The sequence below is a fragment of the Protopterus annectens genome, chromosome 2.part0 (genome assembly GCF_019279795.1).
Source record: "Protopterus annectens isolate FY-2018-M chromosome 2.part0, PAN1.0, whole genome shotgun sequence".
In the NCBI taxonomy this organism is placed as follows: Eukaryota; Metazoa; Chordata; order Ceratodontiformes; family Protopteridae; genus Protopterus; species Protopterus annectens.
In genome coordinates this window covers 1,329,409,893-1,329,424,744 of record NC_056728.1, presented here as the reverse complement: position 1 = coordinate 1,329,424,744, position 14,852 = coordinate 1,329,409,893, and positions in this window count along the sequence as shown.

Here is a 14,852-nt window from a genome sequence, read left to right as displayed (position 1 = left end):
AACACCTTGGTACTGTGGTGGCTGAGGATCCCATGCTTGTACATCTATCGACGTGACAGAATGGCCATATCCTGCTGTGGCCATACCTCACAGCTGTACAGATTCACACAGGTTACCCAGAGGCAGGGCTCATATTTCTGGTCATTACCCCTTCACATTGTGGTTTACGAGCAGGTTTGTAGCCGCCCATTCCTGTGTTTTCAGGCAGGGATAGTATGTGCACACATCTGAGTTTCAGACTTCCCACACTCCATGGTGTCCATGCTTTTACCCCCCCCCAGTTCTTCTGAACATTATGCAAATGATATCTGATAAGTATCCCTATAATTATCACTTCATCCCAGCTGTATTTAGGGGTTGGTCCACAGTTCATACAGTAGGACATGGTGGACATGCTACTGGGATTTGTCGACATGGCCTTGCATTTGTGTTCTGTGGACTGTGTTATGTCGTTATTTGGGAGTCCATGAGATAACATAAATTGGCAGTATGGGTGAGACAGAGGCCTTTGACAGAGAACTGTAGGGCATTTGGTAGTGATGCAGGCCATCTGTAGCAGGCCAGTGCATTGTGTCACTCCTACAGTCCCAGGCTGCAAGCCACTGTATTCCCCTGGGGTGACAGGGTAGGTGTTCAATGTGTTAATAGCAATAGTTTCTGTCCTTATTGATCTATCGGTGTGGATGCTGGCAGGGTGGTGCTTACAGCTAGGGACACACCTGCATGGGATACCTCTTCAGCATGCTGTATTCTGTGGCTATTTCCATACAGAGGTGGGGGTCATATTGTACCCATTCCCAACAGCAGGGCTATGATCTGTGAGGTACCTGTGGCTGATGGTGGGGTGAGCTGAGTGCATGTGTGCTATGGAAGCTACTTGTAGCTGACTCACAGATATACATGGGGCATTCCAATTATGCTGGCGTATGCGGGGACATCAGCAGTTTCTCAGTACTTCATATCTGTGCCTTTTGTGGTCTGCCAATGTTTGGCCAGACTACATCAGTATTCCATACTACACAGCCAACTAATGTGCTTCTAACCTGTATGTACAAATCCAAAGGTGTGTGCATTTGGCAGTAACATTTTATGCACTCTCTGTCTAGGGTACTTCCACCTGGGTACTGTTTGTATGTCTGGGCCCACATTCATGCCATGTACATCTTTCAGATGGTGACAGATATTACATCCGAACAATTAGTATGGATTACTGCTGGATTGTGTCTTGCTGGGATGCATTGTGTTTGGCACTGCAGTTGTATATTTGGCCCTGTCATCAACAGTACTGGCCACTGGCCGCTGGGACACAACCCTTCATGCCTACATGCTGACCACTTTCACACAATATACAACACACAACAACCTAACGCACAGAGTCCTGCATATTGTACACGTGCAACAATCTATCCTGCTACTTTGGCCAGCTCAGGTAATCTGTGTTCCACTGTTATTATACCCACACATACATGTTACTACATTTCTTCATAGGATTGTGGGGAGGGGGGCACACCTGACAACTGTAAACATTTGCTATGACTGTACTGGTATTTCAGGTACTCTGCTGGCTTCCATTTCATTCTGTATTCTGACCTATCATGTAGACTAGAGGGATATCAGTGTAGTACAGTTCTTAGGTTTTATTGACCTACATTTCAGTTTCTGACTTCTTACCCTTCAGAACTAACATCCCACAATCTGACCTGTTGTAGCCTGTCTGTGTAGGTCTGGAGGGGGGCTGTTCTCCATAGCCATCAATCAGAGGCCTTAGCACAGCCTTTCTTTGTGTTTGTCTACACCTGTCCTGCTGGCTGAAACTGTTGTTGGGTATGTGAGCCTCACTGACATGCATGTGTGTGTCCTATGGACACACATTTGGCCCACCACGTGTCCTGAGGTGGGTTTTGTCACCTTGACTAGTACTGGCTACTAAGGTGACACCAGTATTTGTTATGGATTTCATGCTGCTGATATAGGTGTCTACTATCTGCTGCCATCCCATTCATCCACCCAATTCCCTTGCATGCTTACATCCATACCATAGATACAGGTAGTAGAACATACTACTACATTCAGCAACTGATAGTGAGAATGACTTACCTTGTGGCTATGCCAGTACTGAGGATGGTGCTGGAGGGCTGACTATGTCGGATGCACATAGTACACTTCCTATACATGTTTAAGCACAGGTAGTGTCATGTTTGGCATCCCTTTTACTGTATGTGCGAGTCAGAGAGAGGTGTCATTCTCTGGGTTCCTACCATGTCAGTGTATGTGCTATGTGTTTGCCTCTTTGCCAAGGCCTGGACATACTGGGCACTCCTCCTTTTGCCTACTGGGGCAGGCTCAGGTTGTTCCTCCGAGTCACTCTGTGCCTGTACTGGCATTGGCAATGGTGGGGGGCTGTGTGGCCCTGCCCCATGCTGTTCCTGATGCAGCTGTTTCCACAGGATCATATTGTGTAGCATGGCACATACAATGACAATTTGCAAACATGTAGCTGGTGAGTACTGCAAGGTTCCACCGGATATGTCCAGGCACCAGAACCATGACTTGAGAATCCCAAACACATGCTCTATTATGATTCTGGTCTGTGCGTGTGCCTCATTATGAAGTTCTTGTTCAGGTGTGTGCATTTCTGATGGGTGTCATCAACAATGGCTCCAGTGCATAACCAGCATCCCCCACTAGGTGGCCATATGGGATGTCCCCATTGGCAAATCTCTGGTACAGCTGCGTCATATGCCAGATGTGAGTGTTGTGATAGCTTCCAGGGCTGACAGTATACACATTCATTATAATGCCCTGGGCATTGCACATGACCTGGCAGTTGATGGAGGGGAAGCTTTTGCAGTTTATATAGACTCTACCCCGTTTACCTTGTGGTGCTTTGATGTGTATGTGTGTGCAGTCTATAGCACCCACTACCTCAGGGTATTCTGTTATTTGGTGGAAGAGACGCATATTGCTGGTGAACGCCTCATGGGAGTTGAGGAAATATATGTGCTCACCAGCATGTGCTGACTTGGCATCCAGGAACTGGTGGAGTACCCTGGATGCTGATGTCTGTGAGATCCCCATGATATCCCTAGTTGGCCTTTGGAAGGTACCTGTGGCTAGCATTCTTAAGCCTACACATACCTTGGTATCCACTGGGATGGGTTCCCTTCTGTTGGTTCTGTGTGTGAGGTGTGGCCAGCACAGCTCAACAATTTGCTGTCCCTGTTCACCCTATAGTGCTCCACTATCTCCAGCTCATGTAGCCCCTGGTAGGTTATCCTGGGTCTGTACACTCTTCTCCTTCTCCTCACTGTGGGTTGGTCATCAGCATTGTCATCCTCACCACCCTCAGCCTCTTCCATATGTTGATTTATGAGAGCAAAAGCAGTCCCTATCATTTTGTTGCTTTTGTTAGGTAAAATTTCCCCGTTTGTGTACACCGGTGGTGTAGAGTTTGTGGGGAAAAACCAGAGGGATAGGTGTTTGCATAGTTTATAGCAGTGTGTTGGGCTGGGCTGCTGCCTGTGTAATTGGCTGATTCTGATACATTTCACCTGCCAGCTATGCTAGTTCTCCTTGATTACCTTTCTACTGCTGTTTTCCCTTCCCATTGCCTTACTTTTTAAGCCCCGAGGCATGTCGCGCAAACACAGTGCTCAAATGTGAACGGAGCTGCTATTTCCTGGTTTAATTTTTTTTTTTCAAAGAAGAAATCCAGAGGCAACACCATACAAAGCGAAGGAGACTTTATTGATGAATGACACAGACCATATATACAAGAAAGAGAGCGCTTTCACATTGCTAAGAATGCTTCTTCAGACTTAATAACATCATTCCTAAAATCAACTGTTTAAATACATCCTGGTATTGAATTCAATCCTGGTATTGAATTCATTAATTGTTGAACCAATCACAAGTTAATGAACTTTCAAAAGCTTCACCTCATTACATAATTCATTTAGTTGTGATTGGTTCAACATTCAGTAGAATACCCCACTTAGGCATTGTTGACAAGCTGTCTGAGCTGGGCAAAAATCATTACATAACACACTGGCTTGCTAGATGGCTCACAGACAAGACCCAAGAAGTCAGGATTGGTGAGGCCACCTCCACCAAGAGACCAGTCACCAGTGGAGCACCTCACATCTCCATGCTGGATCCTATCCTCTTTGGCATCTACTTCTTGTAAATCAAGGCTCATGTTCAAGGCCTCAAGCTTGCACAAGACTGCAAATTGGGAGCTTTTATAGATTTCTTACCATGACACCTACATCTTTCAAGAGGTTTTAACACAGAGATCTGACTGGTGCCAAATCCATGGCTTAAAACTGAATGCCAAAAAAATGCATTATAATGCCCTTTGGGGAACTGTCAATCCAAATTAATTACTCCATTGATAAAATACCCCTAAGACTTGACCCAGTAGTAAGGGAACTGGGAACATATGTAGACAGCAATCTGGCCTTTGACCAACATGTAACTAAGATAGTAAGAAAATCATTCTATGTTGCCCAACTTAAAGATAAGGGCATTGCATCCAGGTCCAAGGAAGGTGTAGTACTACTCTTCTCAGCCATTATCAGACCTATCATTGAATGCAACATCCCCTTTGGCACGTATATAACCACACACTTGCAATAGGTGAACACCTACAAAGGTTTCTCACCAGGAGAATTCAGCGTGAATACCTTGTCCTACACTGATTGTATAAAGGTTCTGTCTTTGTATTCAGTCTCCTACAGGCTGCTGACATGGGATCTTTGCCTGACTTACAGGGCTTCCTCAAACCCAGCCCTGATGGATCTGTTGCACATGAGCAAAACATAGCTCCAGAAACACTAGATGCAAGGATCTGAACTTCACTTGAGACATAAGCAGAAGATGCTGGAGAGACAGATATGTGTTCAAAAGGATCCTCACACTGTGGAACAGGTTCCTCATTGATGTAAAACATAGTTAATTTTTGACCCTATTTAAACAAGTGTTTGTTAGCCTAGTAACAACCTATGAATCTATGAATGTTTGAAATAGAGGCACTGTTGGAACAGCAAAGGAAAGGCATAGTGACATTAATTATGCACTCCACATGGCCTAAGGGGCAGATGGCTTTTCTAAAGGGATAAGGTGGACAGAAAATTGGCCAAATGTCTCTTTGGAAAAGTTTTACTTTAAAATGCTTTCATTATTCCTGTACCTCCTGTGCACCTGTTACTTATTGTAATCAACTTTGGAGTTACTGCACCTCAAGGAAGGTAGACCCCCACCTTTGCCATTTCAGCAACTCTCATCTTCTTAATGACTTTTTAATTGCTTCCCCAATTTAAGAATTTGGCCAGAAAGCATTTACTCAAGTGCCTTTCTCCCTGCTACCCAATACATACATGGCATACATATTAATACAGAAGTTTATTAGACAGTACTACACTCACCCCTAGTGAGAACATGAAGAGTGTGGTAGTACAATTTAGTAAAATTTAGTGTGAAATAGTTATGACAGCCCCTAAATTTACTTTAACTAAGATCTTTTCAGAATATGTGATATGCATTATGTCAAAAGTATATTGTACTGAATGGAGGTGAAGCAGTGCACTGTAGATGATTTGTTTCATTTGTCACACAATGCTGCTAATAATGGTATGCTGAAGTTCTGGAACATGTTTTTTATATAGCAACTGAACAAGTAGAGAACAGCTGTGTAGGCAGGTCTTGGACTGCATACAGGTGTGAACATCTTGCTTCAGACTTTTATGTTGTCCAAGATAACCATGGTTTAGCAAGTCAGATATTTAATAAAAATGAAAGAATATATGCCACCACTGCGCACTTAAGATTCCATTGCACTGTGAATGTAATCAATCAATTTTGCTAAGGCATTACTGCCTCAGAGAAATGCTACTGCTCTGGTGAGTGTCTGGTGGAGAACCACAGCCGAGTATTCCATAATACCCTTCCATGTCACTCTTTCAGTATTCATTACACTAGGGATCCACTGCCAAGGGCAGCCTGACATCCTGCCAGTATACCAAAGCCTTTTAGGTTGGTTTAAGGTACGCTGCATGTCATACATATGCTCCATGCATAGTGTAGGGCATAAACCTGACATTCGGATGTACCAGTGTTTGAACTTCTTTGCTACCAGTCCAAAAGACATCTCTTGATCGTCAGTCTCAACCCCTGTTCCGTTGCTAGTTCATCAAACCGTTGCAGATAAGTCCCCCATTGGGGTGTATTGTATCTTATCTTCTTTTTATATTTTATTGCTTATGGGTTTTCATGTCATCCAAGAAGGGTAAATGCCAGTGTGGGAGACAAATTCCCCATAAAGATCGTCATGAGCAGTGATTGTTCTACCTTGGTGCTTCCCACGACCATACATCTTATTCAATCTGTCAGGCTTTTGATCCCAAAACCCTCCTTAGTATGCTTTTTCTTTGGCTTTGTATCTGGAGAATCAATGTCTTAAACTTTTAGCTAAAGACACAGTGGAAGGAAATTCTCGCTTTGAGGGACAGCTGTCTGTGAAGAAGGCCAAGAAGTATAGGCTGAATTCTTCTGCTGTACAGACTCCACCGGACATCTCTCCTGAGGCTATTGAGAGTCTGGAGGTTCGCCTGGCTCCATCCTTTGATTCTTCAGTCACAACCTGTTAAGAGGCTGGTGAGGATCTGACTTTCGGCATGTCCTTGGAGGCCTTGCAGATGTCTGCATTGGATGTTCAGGGGGAACCACAGTTGATTATTCCGAGGGGCCTAGGGGTGTTCCTCAAATTTTAGTCAGGGAAGAAGTTCCTACTACAGGTATTGAATGCTGTGCAGGGTTTGAGCCTTCTACATTTCATAAGGCAGGCATCCTCTTAAAGAAAAAGCAGAAAACTAAATGTATTACCCCAGCTCCTAAGGACCAACAGAGTGAATGGCAAAATTTCACACAGGGGTTAATGCTTTGATGGCTTTAAAATCTCCTCAGGGTATTTCTGTTCCAGCTCCTCCTTGGTTCTCTACTCCCCTTAAAAGACCCAAGGAGCAAGTTTCCTCTGAGTAGAAGGCAGATTCAGATGAGGAATCCCTTGCCTACCCCTCTCAGATTCCCTCTCTTTCAGATTATGGGACTGAAGAAGAGGAATTTTAGGGGTGTCAGTTGTCACACCCACATGTCCTGGTACATGTTGGCTCTTCTTTCCTCAGCCTGTCAGGTCATTTCTGATCTTTTAGACTCTTAAGAGAAGTCTTCTGCCCTTTCCTTGTTAGAGATTCCTCCCAGGTGGCTTGTCATTCCATCAAGTGTAGTTATGATGCAGCAGATGTTTCCTCTAGGGCTACTGCCTTTGTGTCTGTCATGAGGAGATATTCTTGGCTTTGGCTTCAACATTTGCTTGATGATATTAAGGGTAAGTTGATGGATGCTACTCTGGATAATAAGCACTTGTTTGGCAAAGCTGCCGATTATTTGTTTAAGTCCCTGCAGTATAAGGGCAAGGCTTTACAGGACCTTAAACATATTTTTGTTTTTCCTGTATCTAAGTTTCAGAGAAATTACCCCAATAAGCCAGCCTTTGTTTGTAGGTAATCTTGCCCACTCCCAAGGGCAAGAAAAGTGGGAAGCTGGTTGCTCCTGCTAAAGCTACTCAGACTTCTGTGCCCCAGAAGTGTCCTTCCTCTGATAAACCAGGTGCTCTCTGACTATCTAATTCTTCCCACCTGCATACATATTTCTCTTTGCCTTTGTCTCTCTCTCTCTCTCTCTCTCTCTCTCTCCCTGTGTGGTTAAAGATTACTCAGGACTGCTGGGTTCTGTCCATTATCCACCAAGGGTATTTCTTGGTCTGGAAATCTCTTCCCCCTTTTATGGGAATTACTCATCCCCCTCAGGGACAGCTGCCTTTCTTTCTTGGGGTGCTTTGGGATCTCCTAACTTCGGGTACTATTCATGAAATTCCAGTTTCCCAAAGGGGAGGGAGTGTTACTCCGGAATGTTCCTAGTACCCAGGAAAGAGAGTTGTTGAAGACCAGTTTTAGACCTCTCTCACCTAAATACATTTCTGAAGGTTCCCTCTTTTCGAATGATGTCCCTTCAGACTTTGTTCACTCTTTTGCTTCCTCAGGCTTACATGGTATCTCTGGATCTCAAGGATGCTTATCTCCATACCCTAATTCATCCTCTAGTCAGGAAATTTTTCATTTCTCTGTTGCTTCCTGGCATTATCAGTTTTCTGCTTTGCCCTTTGGCCTTTCTACTTCCCCAAGGGTATTCACCAAATACCTTTTTGCAGGTTAAGGAAGATCCAGATCTTTCCCTACTTGGATGACCTCCTGTTTCAGGCATCCTCTCCTGAGATCTTGTTGCAAAATCTTCACTTTGCAATCTCCCTTCTGCAGAGCCTGGGGTTCACTATAAATATCAAAAAGGCCATTCTGACTCCTTCTCAGCAGTATGTATTTCTGGGGTGCAGGATCCAGACTGTTCCCATGCTGACATTCCTGCCTCCTTCAAAGGCCCTAACTCTCATTTCATTTTTCCAGTCCCTTCTTTCTCTGACATGTATAACAGCAAGGGAATTTCTGAGAGATCTGAGGTTCATGGCTTACACTATTCCCATGTTCCCTTTCATTAGACTCCACATGAGAAAACTTTAGTGGTTTCTAAAGACAGTTTGGCTTCAGGATTCTCATCTCGATTTCTTAGTTCCTGTTCTCCCATATCTCAAGCATGAACTTCAGTGGTGGATTCAGCAGTTGACTCTCAATCCAGGGTTCCCTTTTTATCCACCTTTTCCCTCTCAGGAGCTGTTCACCAATGCCTCAGATGTTGGATGATGAGCAGCATTTTTATCCCTAAAGGTGCCAGGAGTCTGTTTGCCTCTTCAACAGAAAGACCACATCAACATCAAGGAGATGAGAGCTCTTCTGCTGGCTCTTCAGGCCTTTCATCCTCTTTTCTCTCCGGGACCTCTCAAGATGTTTTCCGACAATACCACAATGATGTGGTATGTCAACAAACTGGGGAGGGGGGGGGGGCAAGGTCTCATCTTCTTTGTAGGTTGGCACTCCTAGTGTGGGAACTAGCTATCTGGTTCCAAATGACTCTTCAGGCAGTATACATTCCTTCATTTCAAAACATTTTGGTGGACTCTCTGAGCAGGTCCATAACTCATTCCCATGAATGGATGCTTCACAGGGATGTGTTTCTGGACATTGTCCACCAGTGGGGTACTCCTCAAATGGATCTTTTTGCCACCACTCTGAACAGGCAACTTCCTGTATTTTGTGTCAGAGTCCCAGGCCCTCTGTTTGGAAGATGGATGCCCTCTCTTTTTCTTGGAAGGGGATGTTTCTTTAGGCTTTCCCTTCCCCTCATTCCAAAAGTCCTGCTCAGAATTCAACAGGATGCTCCCAGAATCTTGTCGGTGACTCCCTTTTGGCCAAGACAGCATTGGTTCCCTCTTCTTCTGCATTTAGCCAGGGACAAACATCACAAGTTACCTCACAGGGTGGACCTACTCAAATAAGACAAGGGACCTCTCATCCATCCCCACCTGTTCACTCTTCAACTGACGTGATAGGGTGATAGGATTTTGATTCCACATAGACACCTTTTTTCTGAGGATGTGCTTAGGCTCCTGCAGGAGGGCAGAAAACTCACTATTAGGAAATCCTACTTATCCAAATGGAAGGGGTTTTCTGTTTGGTGTCTTTCTCGTAACCTGGATCCAGTTGGATGTTTCTTTTGTTCTCTCATCTGTGTGAATTGCTCAATGCTGGCTTGGCTTACTCTTTGGTTAAGGCCCACTTATCAGCTATTTCTGCTTGTCTGCCTTTATTACCTCCCTTAGCTTCTAGATTTGAAGCTAATTTCTTAAAGGTGTCCTTCATCTTAGGCTTCCCAAGAAGTCTGTTCCTCCTCCCTGGGATCTTAATTTTATTTTAGAAAAAATGACCCAGGTTCCTTTTGAGCCTGCAGCCTCAGCTTTCTTGCAACATTGCTCTTGGAAGACTGTACTTTTGTTAGCCCTTACTTCTGCAGACAGGTGTCTGAGCTTCAAGTCCTTATGGCTTGTCCTTTTTTGTTGTTTCATAAAGACAGGGTGTCTTTTCATACTAATCCTTCTTTTATGCCCAAGGCGGTGAATGTGTTGTCCCTTAATCAGGTTGTTCAGTTGCTCACTTTTTTCCCTTCTCCACAGTCTGTTAGTGAGAAGGTACTGCACATGTTGGATGTGCATAGACAACTCATATTTTTTAAGACTAAGATTCAAGTCTGATCAGCTCTTTGTTTCCTTTCATCCTAGGTGCTTAGGATTGACTGTGTCCAAGCAAACTATTTCTTCTTGGATTTCTAAAGGCATTTCCTTTTGTTATTCCTTTCATGGTAAGAGCCTTCCTTGTTCTGTTAAGGCTCATTCTACAAGAGCTGTGGCTTCTTCTGGCGCTTTTTTTCAAGGGTTTTGATACTAACTCTATTCTTGAGGCAGCTACCTGGACTTCTGTGCATACTTTTACCAAGCACTACAAGTTGGATGGAATTTCCAGAGCTAGAGCTGGTTTTGCTAGGGACATCCTTCATGGGTTCCTAGAGGGCTCTGCTGATTCTTCCTACTCCCTGTCTTCTTCCTGACCTTTGGCACTCACCCAATTGTAATGAATACTGCAACAGTGAAATGGAAGGATATAGTACAGTTGTGTAAAATATTACCATACTGGTAGATGTCCTCCTCTTCACTGTTGAAGTATTCACTCCCACTCTCCTCCCCCTGGAGTATTTATCTTCTAGATGTAATGATTACCTTTCATTTCCTTGGACTAGGTTTCCTACTGGGGCTGTCAGTTCTGAAGATGGGGAATCCAGAGGCTGGCTTTATGCTCTATGTTACGCAAGGAGCATAAGTGTGCTGTAAGTAGTACCTTAAAGCAACCTAAAGGCTTTGGTATACTGGCCGGACATTGGGCTGCCCTTGGCAGGGTATCCCTAGTGTAATGAATACTGCTACAGTGAAGAAAAGGGCATCTACCTTTATGGTAAGATTTTACACAGGTGTACTTTTCTATGCATGTGATGACCTCTGAATAAATAACTCTTTCCAGATTTTTGATGAAGGAGCCATGATAACATGATCCCTAATGTCAGTTGAACCACCTTCATGTAGTAGGACTACAACAATTCATTTCCAATGATTTGGTGTGTTCATGAATGAAGCAGTAACAGTGTAATATTAATCTGACTTATTACTGCAGCAGCACCTAAACGAACCTGGAAACAAGATTATCAGCAGACAATGAGGCACAAAAGAACATATTTAGAAGCAGATGGTCTGTCTGTCTGTCTACCTAGATACTATTCTGAGACAGAAAGGTGTTGACCAGTCATAGGGTGCCCTAGACATTGCATCAGAAATGTTGTGTGACTGTTTTATAGGGAAAAAAGAGAGAAATAAGTCACAAAAACTGTTAATCATCATGTTAGACACACATTTTTGAGTTATTAGTGCTGGAAAGTTGATGTCTTTGAGCAAATGTTGGGAGGATAGGTGAGACTTCTCCATGTTTCATTTATACAGAATGGCTTGTAAATCATTTGTGCCAAGAAAGCATGATTCTGTAAACTGTGAGAGTGTAATGCACTATTCTGGGGAGATTATTGTTTCTAAAGTTTTGAGGTACTGTGGAGATATATAAGTTTTAGGGGAGTGGGGTTCTGGGAGCCTTCCCTCTGTAATAACAATTATTTCAAGCAGTTCTGTTGCTTTACAAGTGGTGGGCATCTTCTGAATAATTGCTATTAAAATCACCCATGGTTGAAGAAACCAGAGTATGTAGACAAGGCCAGAATTCAATAAAGCTGCACAAAATGTTTGACAGAAGTTTCTGTGTGTACTCTCTCATAGCTATGTTAATAGGCAATGCCTTTGCAGTTTTCTCAATAAAATGGGTAAGAACTACACTTGTAAAATCACTTTGAATGAATGCGAGCCTTAATGAAGCACTTAGCATTACTCATAAACCAGTTACAGAGTGTAACACTCTTCAATGGAAGGGCAATGTTTGTTAGCGATATCCAAGTATGTTTTGTAAAAGCATGATAGAATGTCCCCATCTGGCAGGAGGAACTTCAGCAGGGATCTGTTCATTGGCTTAGCTTTATTCAGGGAAACTTCTTTAGAGAAACAGTCACAGTTTGTTTATTTAACTAAACTGGCTGTATAATGCTTCCCTTGAACCTATAGCTCCTTTTCAGGAGAGGCTTGGGGGGGATACCTCCAAATAGAGGATAATCTAAGGCTTAAAATTAGTTATAGTAGGACATACATTGTGTTACTAAAACCTCAATTGCAGCATTGGGTTCACTGCAAACAAGAACTAGGATTCAGAATAATTATCACTGGCATCCATATTTGGACAATACAGAGCAATAGTGATAATTTTTGATTGAGAGACATGATAAAGCCGTAATGAGCAACATCTCATTAGTGCTTCATTAGCATATCTCCGAATCAAACATTGCACTGTTAGACCTAATCCTGCTAATAGTTCTCATACCAGCCCATCCAATGGAATTACCCAGGCACTTTCAAGCACACACACATAAGCACCCATACACAGCCACACATAAAAATACACTCACATTTAATGACACTCATATGCATTCATACACACAGCCAGACAATCATAAACACATACAGACATCCAGACTGCAGTATCCTTATCCCTACATATACTTGCACACACACAGACATACACACACATGCACACACATATATGTACACACTCACACATACTGACACTCATGTACACTCATACACACATCCAGACAATCACCCATACATAGTGATATCCAGACTGCAGTACCTGCACCCCTAGCCCCTACATATATTTGTCCCCACACACACCCACACACACACACACACACATACACACACACATATTTAAAGAAATGGGTATGATTTAGAAGGAAACAGTTTCAATGAATTATCCTATTCTAGAAATTTGCTTAAAGTATGGTGGACCTAAATCTAATCAACAATTGCTACTGGACATGAAAGGTTCTCCATCAACACAGTGCCCATTAAGTTAGCATGATCAAGTTGGTTCTGGTAGAATCAGAGGGAACAAGAAAAAGCACTTATGCTTATTTTAGCTACAAAGCAAAATTCATTGTTTTAAATAGACGATAATTCTGTGTATATGTGTGTGTGTGTGTGTGTGTGTGTGTGTGTGTGTGTGTGTGTGTGTGTGTGTGTGTGTGTGTGTGTGTGTGTGTGTGTGTGTGTGTGTGTGTGTGTGTGTGTTATTTAAATTAATGACTAAATGTGTAAATGGATAAGAAATGTGTGAGCATACCTTTAGCAAAAGGGATGATACAGTTTCTTGAATGAAGTGGCTGTAGCCATGCAATTAATTTCTCTTACCAATAATGTGGTTCGATTTTTTTTGTTAGCAAACACATGCTCTTTTAATGATCCCCCTTAATGCTGTATTTCCATTTTCATCAAAGGTGGTCACTTCCATGGTTCCTGTTAAATACTACAGTACCTGCAACCTTTATTCATTCACTTTATCATCTTATGATTCACATTTATTCATATGCCTAGATTTAGAAACATCATGTTACACAATTAAACAAAAATGTTAAAACAATGTAATCCAAAAATACAATTAAATTTCATACATGTTTCTAATGTTGTTGTACAGTATTCAGTACTGAAGGTTATCCTATATAATATCTTAAACCTGATTGTGCAAATATCTTTTCAAGGCCCTGTTAAAGTTGCCCATCATAAAAAAAAAAAAAACATTTGTAGTTACTGAGGTAACACATGCCACAGATATTTCTGCATGCATGTTGGCATGTATTTATATATGCATGTACTGTTATGACCTTTTCTGCGCTGTCATATTTCCCTCAGTCTATAAAAATACCATATTGAGTCTTCCCTAAAAACAGGTAATGGGTCCAGTGAGGCCAACGTATTCAACAAAAGTGAGTAAATTAATAATTATATGCTATTCTCCCCTAAACACCTTTCAATATCAGTTCAAATGTTTTGCTTTAAATAGGTCTTATGTTATGACTTCTGCACACAATCCACATAACTGAATGAAAAACAGTTTGTCTGCTACAGCAGTCGACCATTAAAAATGTTAACAGTGTAAACTGTTTTTTTTGTTGTTTGTTTTTTTCAGAACCTTAGCACAAAAATGATGAAGTTTTATCTCTGATAATATGGTAACAGTAAAACTCTAGTTAGTAAAATATATGTTAAAGATACACTACAATACACAAAAGATCCTTTCAACAATGAGATCCCTTTGATGCTATGTAAACTCTCTGCGAACCATGGCTTTTGCTGTAGCAGACAACTGAGTAAATTTCAGGAAAATCCTACTAGGACATCTGAACTTCATTTGGGATTAATCAGAGTCTCTTAAATTGATGGCAGGTGTGTACCCAAGAAGACTGAATGCTGCAATTAAATCAAAAGGTGCTTCAACAAAGTATTAGTTTAAGGGTGTGCACACTCAACAAAGTATTAGTTTATGGGTGTGCACACTTATGCAACCAGTGTATTGCATGTTTTTTATTTTTTATATTTTTCCTCTAACAGATTTGCTTTATTTTTCAATTGAATTGTAAAGATTATAGGTCACATTAAAGGAGGGAAAAATTTTTGAAATGATTTATTGTGGTCTCATTTTTTTATATCACAAAAACATGGCATTTTAACAGGGGTGTGTACACTTTTTATATCCACTGTATATTACCATGGTGTGCTGCAATAGATGCACATATTATTGTTTCAGAATATATCAGGTTATTAACAGAGGAAGAAAGAACACAAACTGAAAAAAACTTTGAAATAGAGT